Source organism: Phyllopteryx taeniolatus, chromosome 1 (assembly GCF_024500385.1).
Source record: "Phyllopteryx taeniolatus isolate TA_2022b chromosome 1, UOR_Ptae_1.2, whole genome shotgun sequence".
In the NCBI taxonomy this organism is placed as follows: Eukaryota; Metazoa; Chordata; class Actinopteri; order Syngnathiformes; family Syngnathidae; genus Phyllopteryx; species Phyllopteryx taeniolatus.
Window position 1 is genome coordinate 14,155,608 of NC_084502.1, and position 14,737 is coordinate 14,170,344.

At 43.4% G+C, this 14,737-nt stretch overlaps 1 long non-coding RNA gene across 1 annotated transcript; it reads left to right on the forward strand.

The window, feature by feature from the left end:
* Positions 1-6,719, forward strand: LOC133482396 (uncharacterized). The gene is made up of 2 exons (XR_009789849.1): positions 1-2,204; positions 6,280-6,719. It is a non-coding gene; the product is annotated as an uncharacterized LOC133482396 (long non-coding RNA).
* The last annotated feature ends 8,018 nt before the right edge of the window (positions 6,720-14,737 follow it).

A 14,737-nucleotide genomic window follows, 5' to 3' on the forward strand; every position in this document is an offset into this window, starting at 1 on the left:
CGCGTTTGAGGCAGTCTTGCGCGGCTATCGAGGCCTCGGCGTTAACGCTTTGTTGCGAGCGGAATGGTGTGCGCATGTGTTTGTTGGTGTGTTTTGTCTGGAGGCCATCACCGTTTACACAGATGGGTTGAAACACTAGAACGCTACGTTATCACGCTTTCAGGCGAACAAAGGTGCTTTTCACAACACCTACACCTGTTGTCGCCGGCGTACGTGATGAGCACAATGAAAGCAAGACTTTTCATGTTTCTTTTTGTTTTGTTTGACGATGTATCTCCCCTCCTGGATCCCAGACATATCATGTAGTTATGCACGTCTGCAATTGCCGCCCATCGCGAGGACATCGCGTATCACTCAGCGGGTATTGAGCTTTCACTACATGATTGATACTGGCTCTCAAGCACATGAACTGCTTCAAACAGGTTGCACAGACCTGTATATGTTACAATTATTAGCGTGATGTCAGTGTCCTCTTTTCCTCGGCGATACCACCGAGCTTGACCGGGGCTTTTTGTTCCTCCTAAGTGGGGGGAAAGTTGGGCCCGAAGACAGCGATGGGAAAAGGGCCGCGACGTGGAGACCCGAGCCGAGCCGAGCCGAGCCGAGTCGAGTCGAGTCGAGGGTGAAAGAGGTTAAGAACATGAGACAATTCTGGAGAGAGATAGAGAGCATAAAAATGACGGGGTGGAGCGGAACATGTGGAAAGGGGGAAAGAGGATGATGTGCTGGAGGCAGGTATATCTGCATTCTCTCCACACACAGCATCGGCCTGTCTTAGGTATCTCCATCCCAGCAGCACTCAGTGGCAGATTTACAGCGTTTCTTTGTGCATGTGTGTCTATGTGTGGCTCTGTGTCGGAACGGCGGGGATAAATTGAGAGTGAGGAGGGAGAGAGCATGTGAGTGGAGGTGAAGGGCAGCAAGCAAATAGCAACCATGTTGCATTCCATTGATAGCGCAATCCCCCTCCGCCCGATCGCCGCCGTATTTCATCTTCCCTCTCTAACTTTATCCATCCATCCTTTCCTCCGTCTCATCTCTTCTTCTTCTTCTTCTTCTTCTTCCTCTTTTCCTGGCACTCAATCGCTCCTTCCATTGCTCAGCTGGGTCCCAGGCTGTAAAGCCCTCTCAGGGGGAAGGGTGTAAATCAGTCTCCCCATCTCAGGAGAGTTCCTGGAGCACAGCAGACTCAACAAAGCCTGGCTGTTGTGGAAGAGCAAATGTTGGACCACGAAACACACTCTCATTTGCAGGTGAAGCCCGCATGTGTGCGCAGATGCGCTCACACATTTCTTTTTGTGCTGGGTTTCAAAAAATGGATTTGATCTCTTCATCGTCTAAACGTTTGCGTGCATCCAGAAAAAAAAACCCTATTCCCGCCACCCCACACCCTAAGGCCTTTTGTCCAGGGGTGGGAGGGGGGCGTCCAGACAAGCTTGTTGTCTCCTTTTATTTTCTCAGACCCCCTCCTTCCTTTTCTGTACTTCCCACTCTGGTTTATTGCACTTGATTCTAAGCGTGGCCATTCCTGAGATGGCTCAGATAGCAGCTGAAGCTAAATTGCCCGTCATAAAGTGTCTGCAATAGCAATGTAGCTCTGCTGCAAAGAGGTGTGAGGCAGTGAGGGCCCACTATGAAAATACAAGGTCCTCTTTTTAATCTTTAAATGTGGAATATGAACTCTGTCTCAACATCCACAAATCAGGAGAATCTTCTTTAAACATTAAACGATTCGGTTGCATGATCGATTTCCTAAGTGCCTCCTAAATCACTTTTATGCATACAATTTTCAGGAACATTCGGCTATTTGAGTGTGAGGGTTTTGGAGAAAAGTGACTGAAAATCAAAAGTAAAATGATCTAATGGTATTTTGGGACATCAAAATGCTTCTCCGTGATACTACTAATTACTCAGACAAGACAGGCTGGTTAAAGTGACATGTGGTGATTTACGGGGCAGCCGTATATTCGGCTGTGCTATGTACCTGTCAGATGGCTGACAGATGGATGACTGCTGGGCTGTAATTTCCCTTCCTGTTTGTATCTGTTCTTGTGGAGCAACAAACACACTTGCAGGGCCTTGACTGCAGAGGGGGCACATGTAAAAGTCTAACCGTTGCTGGCATGACAACAGCAGCCCATGCCCAAGAAGAAGAGACAAAGTATGGCGGAGGAGAGCTGACTGAAGGAGAATACAGAAGTCAGGTAAGACAAGTTGCAGGTCAGGTCAGTTGCAGTGTGTTCGTTCCTGCAGGCCTTGGTTGCTTTCGTAACAACTCATTTATCCTGGTGTGATCTAAACGGTTGATGCGCTTTGCCAAATTATTGGCAACGAAGATGGAGCGTGGTCGACACGACACCGGGCCGATAAAAGGAGATATAGAGAGAGTCTGTCATGCATTCAAGTGAGATGATCCCTCACTGCTGTTTGCTTGCCGACCCGTTATTGTATTTAGTGCCTAATATCAATGTACTGCATGGTGCCGTAGTCATTTATGTTAGTGAATTTTGTACAAGATTCGGCTAGGCTAATCCAAAAACAACAATAGTAAAAACATTTCAAGCACATTTTGCACATTCGTCTGTGTTCAACTGCAGACGTGCTGCCAACACGTTGCACTCCACTCCACCTCGAAATTACGACACAATTCGCTACGACTGCACTACTTCTTTCTAATTGTATTCATTCCAGTTTATATATCTATTTTTATTGTGTATATAGTGTTACTAGAGAGAGAAAGAAACAGCATTTTGTTTCTTTTTATGTTCCGAATTGACACAAACAAAACCTTGAGACCTAAACCAGACAGGTCACAAATAGTGCGTTATTTATTGTAATATTGAAAAGAAATCTCACTTGAACTATCTAGCAGACGCAGCAGCGCCATAGATCGACACAACTGTTCGTGTTCACACACTTGCAGACCCAGTAAAGTGAAGTCAGAATTTAGTTTCTCAATGTATACGTCTTTGAAGATAATGGCTAACAACCCGTGCAAAGACTGAGACTGATGTTGTACTCAATTGTGGCGAAACAGTTTAACAGTGTCTTTTTCGGCGTGGCTAAAATGTCAGACGTGACAGTCTGCTGTATAGGGTTTTCAAACTGGTGTGACCGCTATAGAATGACACGCTGTCACGGTGTGGAAAAGCCCCGCGACGAACCGGTGGGATATATTCCAGACACTGGGGGCTTTAAACGGATATTTTTGTGTGGCTCACACATATAATTTTGTGTAGGCTTAAGAAAGATGCTAGACGAAGTAGCATCCATTTTTTTCCAGGTCACAGCAGTGCTATTTGATTGACAGTTGGCATAACAATAGAAGATGTTTATTCATACTCCTTTATTTCACAATTGAATCACTACTTTGCAATAAATACATAACGGAGCCTCTAACGTTGAACACAATCCATTCTGACAATTTGTTCCGATAGCACCGGCATCGGGACGAAATTTGTTCAATTACATATATATATATATATATATATATATATATATATATATTTTTTTTTTTTTACAAATGATTACCCAATCTGAAGTGTTAAAAATGGTGTGCTCTCTTTGATGATGCAATGCTAATGGCTCGACAAAACAGGCCGTTTTTGGGGGTGCGGGGGGAGTTCCTGAAAAATGACGCTTTCGGTGATGCAAAGTTTCCACCCAATGCCAATGATAGGAAATATTGGAAATTGAGGTCATCTCTTCTTGAGTCAGACCTCAATGTTGACGTGTGTGTGTGTGTGTGTGTGTGTTTGTGTCTGCACTGACAGTCTCCCCGAGTGTCCACTGTACTTATTTTCAGTCTACCCTACTAACAGTACACATGAATAAACATAAGCGACAACATCACGGCGGCGTCTGACTTTGCAAGAGAGGAATTTCACGGGAGCACATGCGGCGGCAAGAGCAGCCGTGTTGCAGCCACGTTGGCAGGAGGCACGAGGAGTGACGCCATTCACTCCCTGCCTCCCAGCTAGTCTTGCCCCTTGACAGATGAGCCCAATGACAGCAGGACGCCACAACCTGTAATTGAACATTCCCCTGTGATCTGTCATTGTCGCTGTGACGTTTCGCTCACAGGAAAACACACACGCACCCGTGCATCTTTACACACACCCTCGCATGAATTCACTCGTAAAATATTAGAGGAATCAGGGCCTGGAACACCCTCTCATACTTGTGAGAGGCCTCAGATGTTGTTTTTTTTTAAGATCTGTGTGTGCTTGCCTTACTCTCGATCGCTAGTAGAGGGCGTTTCGGTTCAACAGTGATTATACTGCAGTGATTTTAAAAGTGTGGTAAATTGGCAAATTTATGTACAATTATTATTTTAACTATAATGTGCACTGCAGTTTAATTGGATCATTATTTAAGTCCATTTTTATCCCTGTATTTAAGGATGTATAAATGTTCAAACCGTACAAATAGTGTTACAGTGACATACAAAACCTCCTTTTTTCCCCATACATCTCTACTGGTGGTCAGTGCCCACATGGGTCTGTTCTTTTTACAAATGAGTGAAGTGTCGAAAGTCTCTTTGACGATGCAAACATGCCGTGTTTTTGCTTCCCTTGAAAAGTGATGGTTTGGGAGATGCAAATGCTGTCCTATTAACGGACAAAACTTATGTCTCATTTTTGTTGTTGTTGTTTTGTTTGACCTGTCCTACTCAGCAGCATGGTCATGCAGAATGGTGGACCAGTCTACCTTTTTATGCTAGAACAGTTTTTCCCGTGCAACAAGAGAGTTTAAAATATACCACTGTGGTAGCTTGTATTGTGATATTTAGGCTATTAAGAACAAAGTTTGTGGGAGAGAGAGAGGGGATACAAAAAAGAAGAAGAAAAGAACATAAATGAATAAAACAACAACAACACACCAGAACAATAGAAAGGAAAGCTAAATATTTTTGGGTGGTACTTGGTGGAAAGGGTTCTGTTCCATTGTACCGTCCACCATTCCCACCCCTGTGGTGTGTGACTTGGATTTGCTCTGGTTCTCCAGTCCTCCGCTTCGACCACAAGGTGTCACCTCACTCACAAAAAGAGCAAAGCCTCTAGCCTGCAGGACTCTCTATTTTCCGCTTAGGTGATGGTGCTATGGTGTAGCACAGCAAAATGGAACAGGAAAACTGAAAAGAAGCCCATAAGTGCGTTTGCGCCATACAGAGTTTAATGAAGTCAGCCTTGCCAGGACATTAGGAACAAAGACAGCAGAGAGAAAGGCACTGAAGGACAACGCACAAACACTTCCAAAATGTATAAAGATGGAGATAACAGACAAATGGCGGGCCTGCGCAGTGAAAAGCAGCTCACTGATTGTCAAAGTGGAGATTGAAATCCAGTGCAGCTCGCTTTTTATGGTCAAGCTCGTACACAATGACAGTGGGTTGTAATGTGGCATGTAACGAATGGCACTCATAGAAGGAGTCTACATTTGTCATATTTAAGCGGATAGTGCTTAAATCGCTCAAACTGGCTTATTTTCTTGTGTGCAAAATGCAGGATAAAGACAAATGGACTTCATATACGTCTCTTGCACAGTTTGCGCTATCATAACAACTCAAAGCAATAGCCGGTGCCTTATCATTAGCCTAAGCCTGGCGCATTAGCTTGTTCTTTGTTATATTTCAGTGGAAATGATTAAATAAACCAGCTGTCCTCAGTTGCTTGTTGCAAAGTAATGGCCGCTCGGCTTCACAGACATAAGAGCATGTGGTCAAATTAATTGTTACAATCAATCAATTGGTCAATTTCATAGCCATCGAGCTTTGCCCAAGATCATGTGCATTCTTTAGCCTTTTCCTTCAGGATGGGCCTGGAGTATGCCACATGATTTATGAGCCCTGTGTGTGTTGCATACATATACAAATGCTATACACACACGGTGACAGGCGCACTCACTCGACATTTGCACATATTGTGTACGCGCGCATTCCGAGAGGATGACACACAGCAGGGAGCACGTCGCGATGAGGCAGGATGAGCACAGAGGGAACGCTTCCGTGTATTCTAACCATGTCGGCGACACAGGCAGCTAAACGTCGCATGTGGCATGGTTGCTATATAGGCAACAAATATGCAAACACGTGACCACCTCCTGCACGCATGCCTGTGGCGCATCCTCATCTGCATACAAAATACAAATTGCACGCCTGCACATGCATGTGTACAGCGAGGGCCAAGTGCGGCGGCTTGTTGTTAGCGTGTTGTTCCCGTGCTGTGGCTTGTGGACCTGTCTGCAGCGCTGATCGATGGTCCTTTACTGCTTCCCTAGGATTATCGGTCGAGTTCACCGGGAGGGGAAGGCAATTCATCAGAGCGCGGCGAGAGAGGCGAGGCGGCGGAGAGAAAAGGAGAGAGGGATGTAAGGGGGCATCTTTGAGAACATGGAAGGAGAGACAGGGGAAGGTAAAGGTGTGAGAGGAAATCAAAACAAGACGGAAGGAAAATGGGGGTCAAAGATGGAGACGGAAGGGTGGAAATGTGGTACAGTATCACCTGGAAATGTGTGTAACAGACTGATGATTATAACAAGACAAGCTGATGGAACGTTTGCACAAACTCACACTGAACCCTCCTAATATTGTTTCTTTAACATTAAACATGACAAAAGTGCCACATTTAGACAGGACAAGAGTTTTATTGGAGTTGCTGTACTGTGAGGCACCACGAGCAATATAAGTGCTTGAACGAATAAAGATCTTTTGTACTCGATGCTATTGTGATGAAAGTCGATTAGTCAATGACGTCGTTGATGTTTTTTCTGCACAATTCACAGCGGTCCCTGACTCCTCGAGCTTTTTTTTTTTTTTTTTTTAGCATCAAGGACCTGTTTTGACGTAACAAAGAAACAAAGAAAAACACATAATTAAAAATACAATACAGTTTCTCTTTAACAAGCCAGTCTTATCTTGTGTTCCATAGCGTATTGCAAGACACAACATCGTCATTCTGGAGTATTTATTTCACCAGTTATCGAGATGCTAACTTTCATAGACAGACAAGACATCGACTCAGACATAGGCAGCGTTATTAAAATAACGTTATCTTGAATTTGGCAAAAAGTGATGGGTGGCACACTGGTAAATGTGATATCGTATTGGAAGTACTGTATATATAGTGCGTAGCAGCCATTCTTTGTAGTCACATTTTGTACAATTCTTCCTCTAACAAGCCATGGTACAATTTCCAATTTCCAACAATTTCCAAAAGAGCCAACTTTTTCCACGAGGGGATTGTTGTCCACACATTTTGGGACATAACATTTTGCAGATGAAAGTGGAGCCTCACTTTGCTTCGATTCATCTTTTAAGACTAGTGGCGCTCCGGCTAGCGATAGCTAGTGATGCAAGGCTAACTGCAATACTAACTGCCGTGCTCATCCACACCCAGGTTGTTGTTTCAAAATCTCGTATACCCGCGCAGAAGTATGAAGACTGCATTGCCTTGTTGGCGGGACATTTTGCTGCTCCGGAGTGTGTTATAGCATGCTGAAGGCAGGAGATGGGCGATTTGAAAGTCCTCTATAACGATGCTAAAAACGTGGTTAGCGGTTAGTCAACTTCAAGCTTTCAAGCTCGACGCAGAGTAGTAAAGTTGATGTTCAACCCCCAACTAGCTAGGTTGTGTTAATGACCTTTTACATACAGTTAGCGGGATTAAAGTAAAAAAAAAACGTGCTTTGCATGGGTGCTGGTGTATGGGCCGAGGATGAAGAACCCATTTGGTGGGGCTCAATAGCGTTCCAGTACCTAAGGCATCGATTATCTGTCAATTATTCATCAGTCAGACAGTCACAATTTTCTTTGCACTTTTAACAATTTGACCTTGGCGGAGGCCTGCGCTCAACCAACAAAGCGACATGATAGTTGTCTATGGTCATTGCACCATCGCTAAAACAACAAACATTATCCATCCATCCATTTTCTATACTGCTCGTCCTCCTTAGGGTGGCGGGTGAGATGGAGCCTATCCCTGCTGACCTTGGGTGAGAGTTTGGATACACCCTGGACCGGTTGCTATTCAATTGCAGGGCACATAAAGACTTTGGCCCACTCCATAGCGAGACGCCCCGTCCGACTCAGCCACCCTCTCACGGAGCCCGTGGCGGGCCATCCGTCGAGCACCAAGTTACTCCAAGAAGTACCATGCAACTTTGAGAAATAGCATACAAATGCAAATGGAGCCTGCTCAGCCTGTCACTCACTGCTGCCAGCACACGTATGTGCTGCTATGTATGTGCTAATGCTACATAGCATTAGCAGTTCAGCCACTAAGCGCGGTGAGGCTACCGGATGCAAGCAAAGCAGCAATCACCCATGCCATCGTCATTATTCAGGTGATTTGTAATGGAGTAAAACCAGCTAATCTGTATTATTATTTAAAATGATGCACTTTTCAAAGTAGCAATAATTGTAAGAGGGTACACTGTCAGCCTTTGCTGTAAAATTGGTCCAGTATTATACTGTATTGTTATTATCCAGTAAAATATATTACTGTAAAACGCAATGCACCATGGGAGCAAACGCAAAAAAATACAGCACGACTATAATCCATTTTTTACTGTAAACTGTGTTGCATCATGGATAGGAGGACCGAAAAGAGAGTAAAAAATACATCTGCCATTGTTTTCTTCCCCGCAAACATTTTCCCTGCCAGCTAGTACAACCCCAATTCCAATGAAGTTGGGACGTTGTGTTAAACATAAATAAAAACAGAATACAATGATTTGCAAATCACGTTCGACCTATATTTAATTGAATATACTACAAAGACAAAATATTTAATGTTCAAACTGATCAACTTGATTGTTTTTGGCAAATAATCATGAACTTAGAATTTGATGGCTGCCACACGTTGATGTACAGCTTCAGCTGTTCAACAGTCCGTGGTCTCCGTTGTCGTATTTGACGCTTCATAATGCGCCACACATTTTCAATGGGAGACAGGTCTGGACTGCAGGCAGGCCAGTCTCGTACCCGCACTCTTTTACTACGAAGCCACGCTGTTGTAACATGTGCAGAATGTGGTTTGGCATTGTCTTGCTCTGAAATAAGCAGGGCCGTCCATGAAAAAGACGTTGCTTGGATGGCAGCATATGTTTCTCCAAAACCTGTATGTACCTTTCAGCATTAATGGGGCCTTCACAGTGTAAGTTACCCATGCCATTGGCACTAACTCAGCCCCAAACCATCACAGATGCTGGCTTTTGAACTTTGCGTCCATAACAGTCCGGAAGGTTCTTTTCCTCTTTGGCCCGGAGGACACGACATCCACAATTTCCAAAAACAATTTGAAATGTGGACTCATCGGACCACAGAACACTTTTCCACTTTGCATCCGTCCATCTTAGATGAGCTCGGGCCCAGAGAAGCTGGCGGCGTTTCTGGGTGTTGTTGATAAATGACTTTTGCTTTGCATAGTAGAGTTTCAAGATGCACTTACGGATGTAGCGCCGAACTGCATTTTTTGGAACGCATTGCAGCCATAAAATTCTATGTTATTGGTTATTTGCGAAAAACAATCAAGTTTATCAGTTTGAACATGAAATATCTTGTCTTTGCAGTGTATCCAATTAAATATAGGTCGAACATGATTTGCAAATCATTGTATTCTGTTTGTATTTATGTTGAACACAACATCCCAACTTCATTGGAATTGGGGTTGTAGTTCATATAGAATTGCCACAATAGCAAGTTGGACAACTTCAATTCAACGTCTGCCACCTGACTATAACTTGCCAGTTTGGTGTCTGGAACTGCTGTAAGTCATTTTGTTCTCCCTAATGTCATGTGGAAGTGACTTTTTGGGTTATATCCATTTCAGCCTGAACAACTGTTCGTCTGTCGAATGCCTGTGAAAAAGATTTGGTCCGCAGCGAAAGAGACGTTTGGTGCTATCTGAGAGTCGTTTTTGTTTTTTGGCGTCGTATTTTTCGCCTGACAAAAAACGGAATAACTCTCGGTGTATAGTATTAGAAGGCGTTATGCTACGTTACAGCTGCGTCTTCGAATACGTACGGTTCCAGATCTTTTATATATATATATATATATATACGCTAATCATAAAGAACCTTGACTTGACGTAGCCCAATTCTACAAAATGACATTTGTCTAACCCTATTTTCGAACATGTAAAAGACCACTTAACCGTGAGCATTGTCGCTTTATGACACTGTAATGACGGCGGGCTTGCGATAAGGTACATAACTCTACGTTGCATTCAATGTTTACAACTCCTCGGGGAACACTACTTTGCTATCGCTGTGACCACGAAAGTAGCTCAACTACTGAAAAGCTATTTGATGTTGAAATAATGACGCTACGGAGAAATGGCGCTCGTATCCACCAATGGTGTTTGGTTGTCAACATTACGTTACTTGCGGAGCACACTCTCTCGCGCTTCTTTTACAAGATGAAAACTAGAAAGGCTCTGGCCACCGATTCTTAGCCTCGCGATAGCCGGTCCGCAGCCCTAAAACCGATGCATCGAAGGTTTCCTGCCGGATTTTGTATTGATAACCAAATCTGCTACCGATACAGTCGTATCGTCCGCCATTACGAACGGATATCCAGTTGCATCGGTTTTTCGTTTCCAACCCTACTGTAAATATTCATGTATTAGTGTAAAAAGATTAGAGTATATTACTGGATCACTAAAAATTACAGTTTTTGACTGGTAGCAGTGATCCTGTAAAATACTGTAAATTTCTCCAGTACATTGCTGTAATCCTTAATCTTAGAAAATACAATATTTTACTGGATATTAATTAACAGTAGTGTGCTAGATTAATCTATAGTATTTTACAGGATCACTGCTGCCAGTAAAATACTGTAATTTTTTACATTAAGTTTAACTGTGCATGTATCATCATAACTGGAAAATTCTAAAGTTTACAATCCCAGGAGGCTGGGTTTGAACTCGGCTCGTTCTTCGCAAAAAAACATTTGGTCAGAGTATTTAGTCCTGCTAATTGTTATATTGTTAAATGTTTTGTGCCGGCACGGTGGACGACTGCTTCGCACATCTGCCTCAGAGTTCTGGGGAGGCCCTGCGATTGGCTGGCTGCTTCAGGGTGTACCCCGCCTCACGCCCAAAGATAGCTGGGATAGGCTCCAGCATCCGGCGACCCGAGTGAAGATAAGCGGTACAGAAAATGGATGGATGGAGAAATGTTTTGTGCATTGTGTTACGTTTCAACATGAAACTATGTACATTGGGTGGGTAAACCATGTGAACCCCTTTGGAATTTCTTAAGCCTCTATCTAACATTGGTGGGAAAATGCAGTCTGATCATCTAAATCACAAGAATAAACCAACACTCCTACTGTACTCAGTACTGCTGTTAAAGATGATGGGCATTTGCAAGTAACAATAATGTCAACACATTATGTAGCATCATAACTTGAAAATTATAGTATTCACATTTTGAAGGAATACTCATTATCCCCCGAGGGGGGCAATTTGTTTATTTTGGAACTTGCATACCTAAAAAAAACACTCAGTCAAGACCATAAATTAGTGCACCGTGCCTGCATATGTTATACTGTTGGGTAAAACATTGTTTGAATATTTTTCTACGTGTATCTTTTCCATTTTTCTTGAATTTAATTGACATATTTTCATAAAATGTTGAACTACTCTCTAGCTTCTTCAGTTTCCAGTACAGATACTTTAAAACTGGCAGTTTTGAAGCATGTTTTTAACCTTTTAAGTTCAATCAAAAATCGTGATAATAATCCAGATGTGCCGATATTAAAAACTTAATCGTGATAATGTGTTTTGCCATATCGCCCAGTTGTCATTTTTGTGATTTTGTGTGCTGCAAAGTTTACACAAACTATGCATGGACCAATACTACTTTTGTTCCACAGACTGAGGAGGAGTACAAGTACGTACGTTTGCGTACTCGCCTATACCAAGTACAGAACCTTGATAATGCCATTACAATGTTTCATTTTAATGACATTGGATGAAACACACCAAACACAAAGTTTTCTAGAACATGGAATAGGTTATACTCAAATATAATTCTTTTTAGAGTATTGTCATCGCTGACACATTTCAACATCCAACTTTATGTTTTTCTTCCAGTCTTGCCACACGTTTCACTTTGAACGTTGCCCGTAACACAAGTCATTTCAGTCATAAAATAAAACAGTGGCAATTATCACCTTATCACCATCGCTTTCTTCTCTTTACTCGATGTGCCGTGCCGCTCGCAGGCCCGGCTTCCTGGCTCAGTGCGGAGTGGGAGACGGGACTTGAGACGGTCTGCCATCGCGACTCAAGGGGCGATTGCCTCTGTTGCCACCCGAAGCGGAATTCGCAGTTGCCTAGCAAAAGTGTTGTGATTTGCGTTGACCTTGAAGTAGCCACTCGGCTGACACTTCACTCCACCTGCAAGATGGTAAAGTGGTGTCGGTGTCATGGTATTGTAGCATTTCTACGAGCATGGGTACAGACATACGCTATCGGCACCGATTCACGTATCGGTGCATCCCGAATACAAACATCGTCTAATATTACACTGTACCGATACTATGGCTTTGACTGGATTTTGTCTAGGCTGAACCACAGAAAAGTGAAGCATGCCAATGACAAAGATGCTATACTACTAACACTTGTCAATCATAAAGTATAGTAAGAAATACCCCGATAAGATGATGGCTCTTTTTGAATAACTGAGCCAGCAAAAAATGAAAATATTACTCTACATATAAGAACACCTGCGGAGATGTGGAGGTTAGTACTACTGTATGTACCCATGTATGTTGAAACACCTTTTTGCATGGCTATACCGTACATGTTCCAGCTCATTCCGCCCAGAGGAAGCCGATGGAAAATGGGGCTAAACCTCCAGTCCGGGGAAGTGTGATGAGACAAATAGATCAAGGTTGAAATTGCTATGCACTCTCTGCACATACTTGTTAGCTCCACCAGCCATATGTGAATCATTGCTTATCTCTTATAGAAGGGATCTTCATAACTTGCAATGGGGAATTGAAATGATTTTCAAGTCAAATGTTTAAATACAATTTTCTTGAATTGTTCCCTTTTTTAACATTGTTGTCTGGCAATGCAAATGCTTGTTTATGCTTAAAAAAGCAGAAATTCCACTTTGTCTGCCTCTCCTCGCATCTCTCTCCTCACAGCCAGCGCCACCTCGCTCCGCTCCTCTCTCTCTCTCTCTCTCTCTCTCTCTCTCTCTCTCTCCATCTCCCCACTGATGGATGGACAGATCATGTCCATATCCAATCTAGCGGGGCTGCTGATGCGGTTAGGGGCTGTGACAAGTCTCGGGGCGGGAGAAGCGAGTGGAGCGGAGAAAAGCGAGGGAACGGGGTGACGAAGAGGACACGACATCTGGCGCGCACGCTGAAGAAAAAGAAAATGCAGCAGTGACAGAGACTGCGCAAAGTGTCAGCATGCAAGCGTGTGGGGTTTTTGTGTGAGAAAACATGGCCACTGGGCCACTGTACAGTTCTGTGGGTGACGGTCCTAACTAATTGTCTGACACGCTGCAATAATGATAAGAATGATCAAATCATTGCCATAATAGCACTGACCTATTGCATGCAGATAGAGTGAAAGAGTGGTCCTTCCAAGGCTACTGTATGGAACACACAGAGTTGCAGATGGAGATTGATTGTGTGAGTGGCTGTTGATGCTCGCTCATACCCCGTGAGTTTAGAGTGCCCTTGCAAGCATTGGCCACTAGAGGGTAATGTTTTCCTCACGGAAGAGCAAAGCAAAGGGAGCTCACCATCAGGGAGGTTCTCGTCAAGTTGACAGGCAGTCGTAGATTTCCTGGGTCTCACGAGCTGCAGAATATGGTGTGTGCGTGCGTGCGTGCGTGCGTGCGCGTCCGTCGGCCTTTCTCCACAATCCCCACGGTGGTTCTCGACATATATCAGGGGTGTCCAAGGAATACAAGGATGCCAATGCCACTGACGTTCTTCACCTTTAATTTATTGAACACGCTAAAATCAGTGTCGATGAATATATGCAATGCAATTGTTTGTATGTACACGTATATTATATATATTTATCAAAAAAAAGGATTCAGGAGTGTCAAACCTGTTTTCATCACGAGCCACATTTGTGTTCTGTTTGCTCTCAGAGGGCCAATTGTGACTGAAACCATGTAAATGCGCATATAGTATTACATGTCCATAATTCCTCCTGCAATTTGTTCTTATTTGCCACAACAAATTTATGGATCATTTGTTTTGAAATCAGAGGTCAGTGAAAATAAGTACAATACAGTAGTGACTTGCATGCAATATATTCAACTGCGCAATTATAGTAGTATTATTTTTTTTAAAGAGGAATTTGGTCACCAAAAAAAAAAAGCTTATTTGTGCATCAAATAACATTGAGATAAGACTGATCTTTTTCTGTTAACTGTTCTCTTCAAATGCATTTCATAAAAAGGATGAAAACGTCGATGTGTCCCATTGGCTCACATCATTGCCAGGCTTTTGTGGGCCACTTAAAACGATATGGCAGGCCAGCTGTGGCACTCGGGTCTTGAGGTTGACACCTGCAATAGGCAGGCTGTACTTTGGACACTCCTACGCTAAATGAATATGACAACAGCTTTTTACATACATGCATTTTCTATACTTATTCATAGGGTCGCAGGTGAGGCGGAGCCTATGCTAGCTGACTTTGGGCAAGAGGCAAGGTACCGTCTGGACGAGTCATCAGCCAATCACAGCTCACATGCA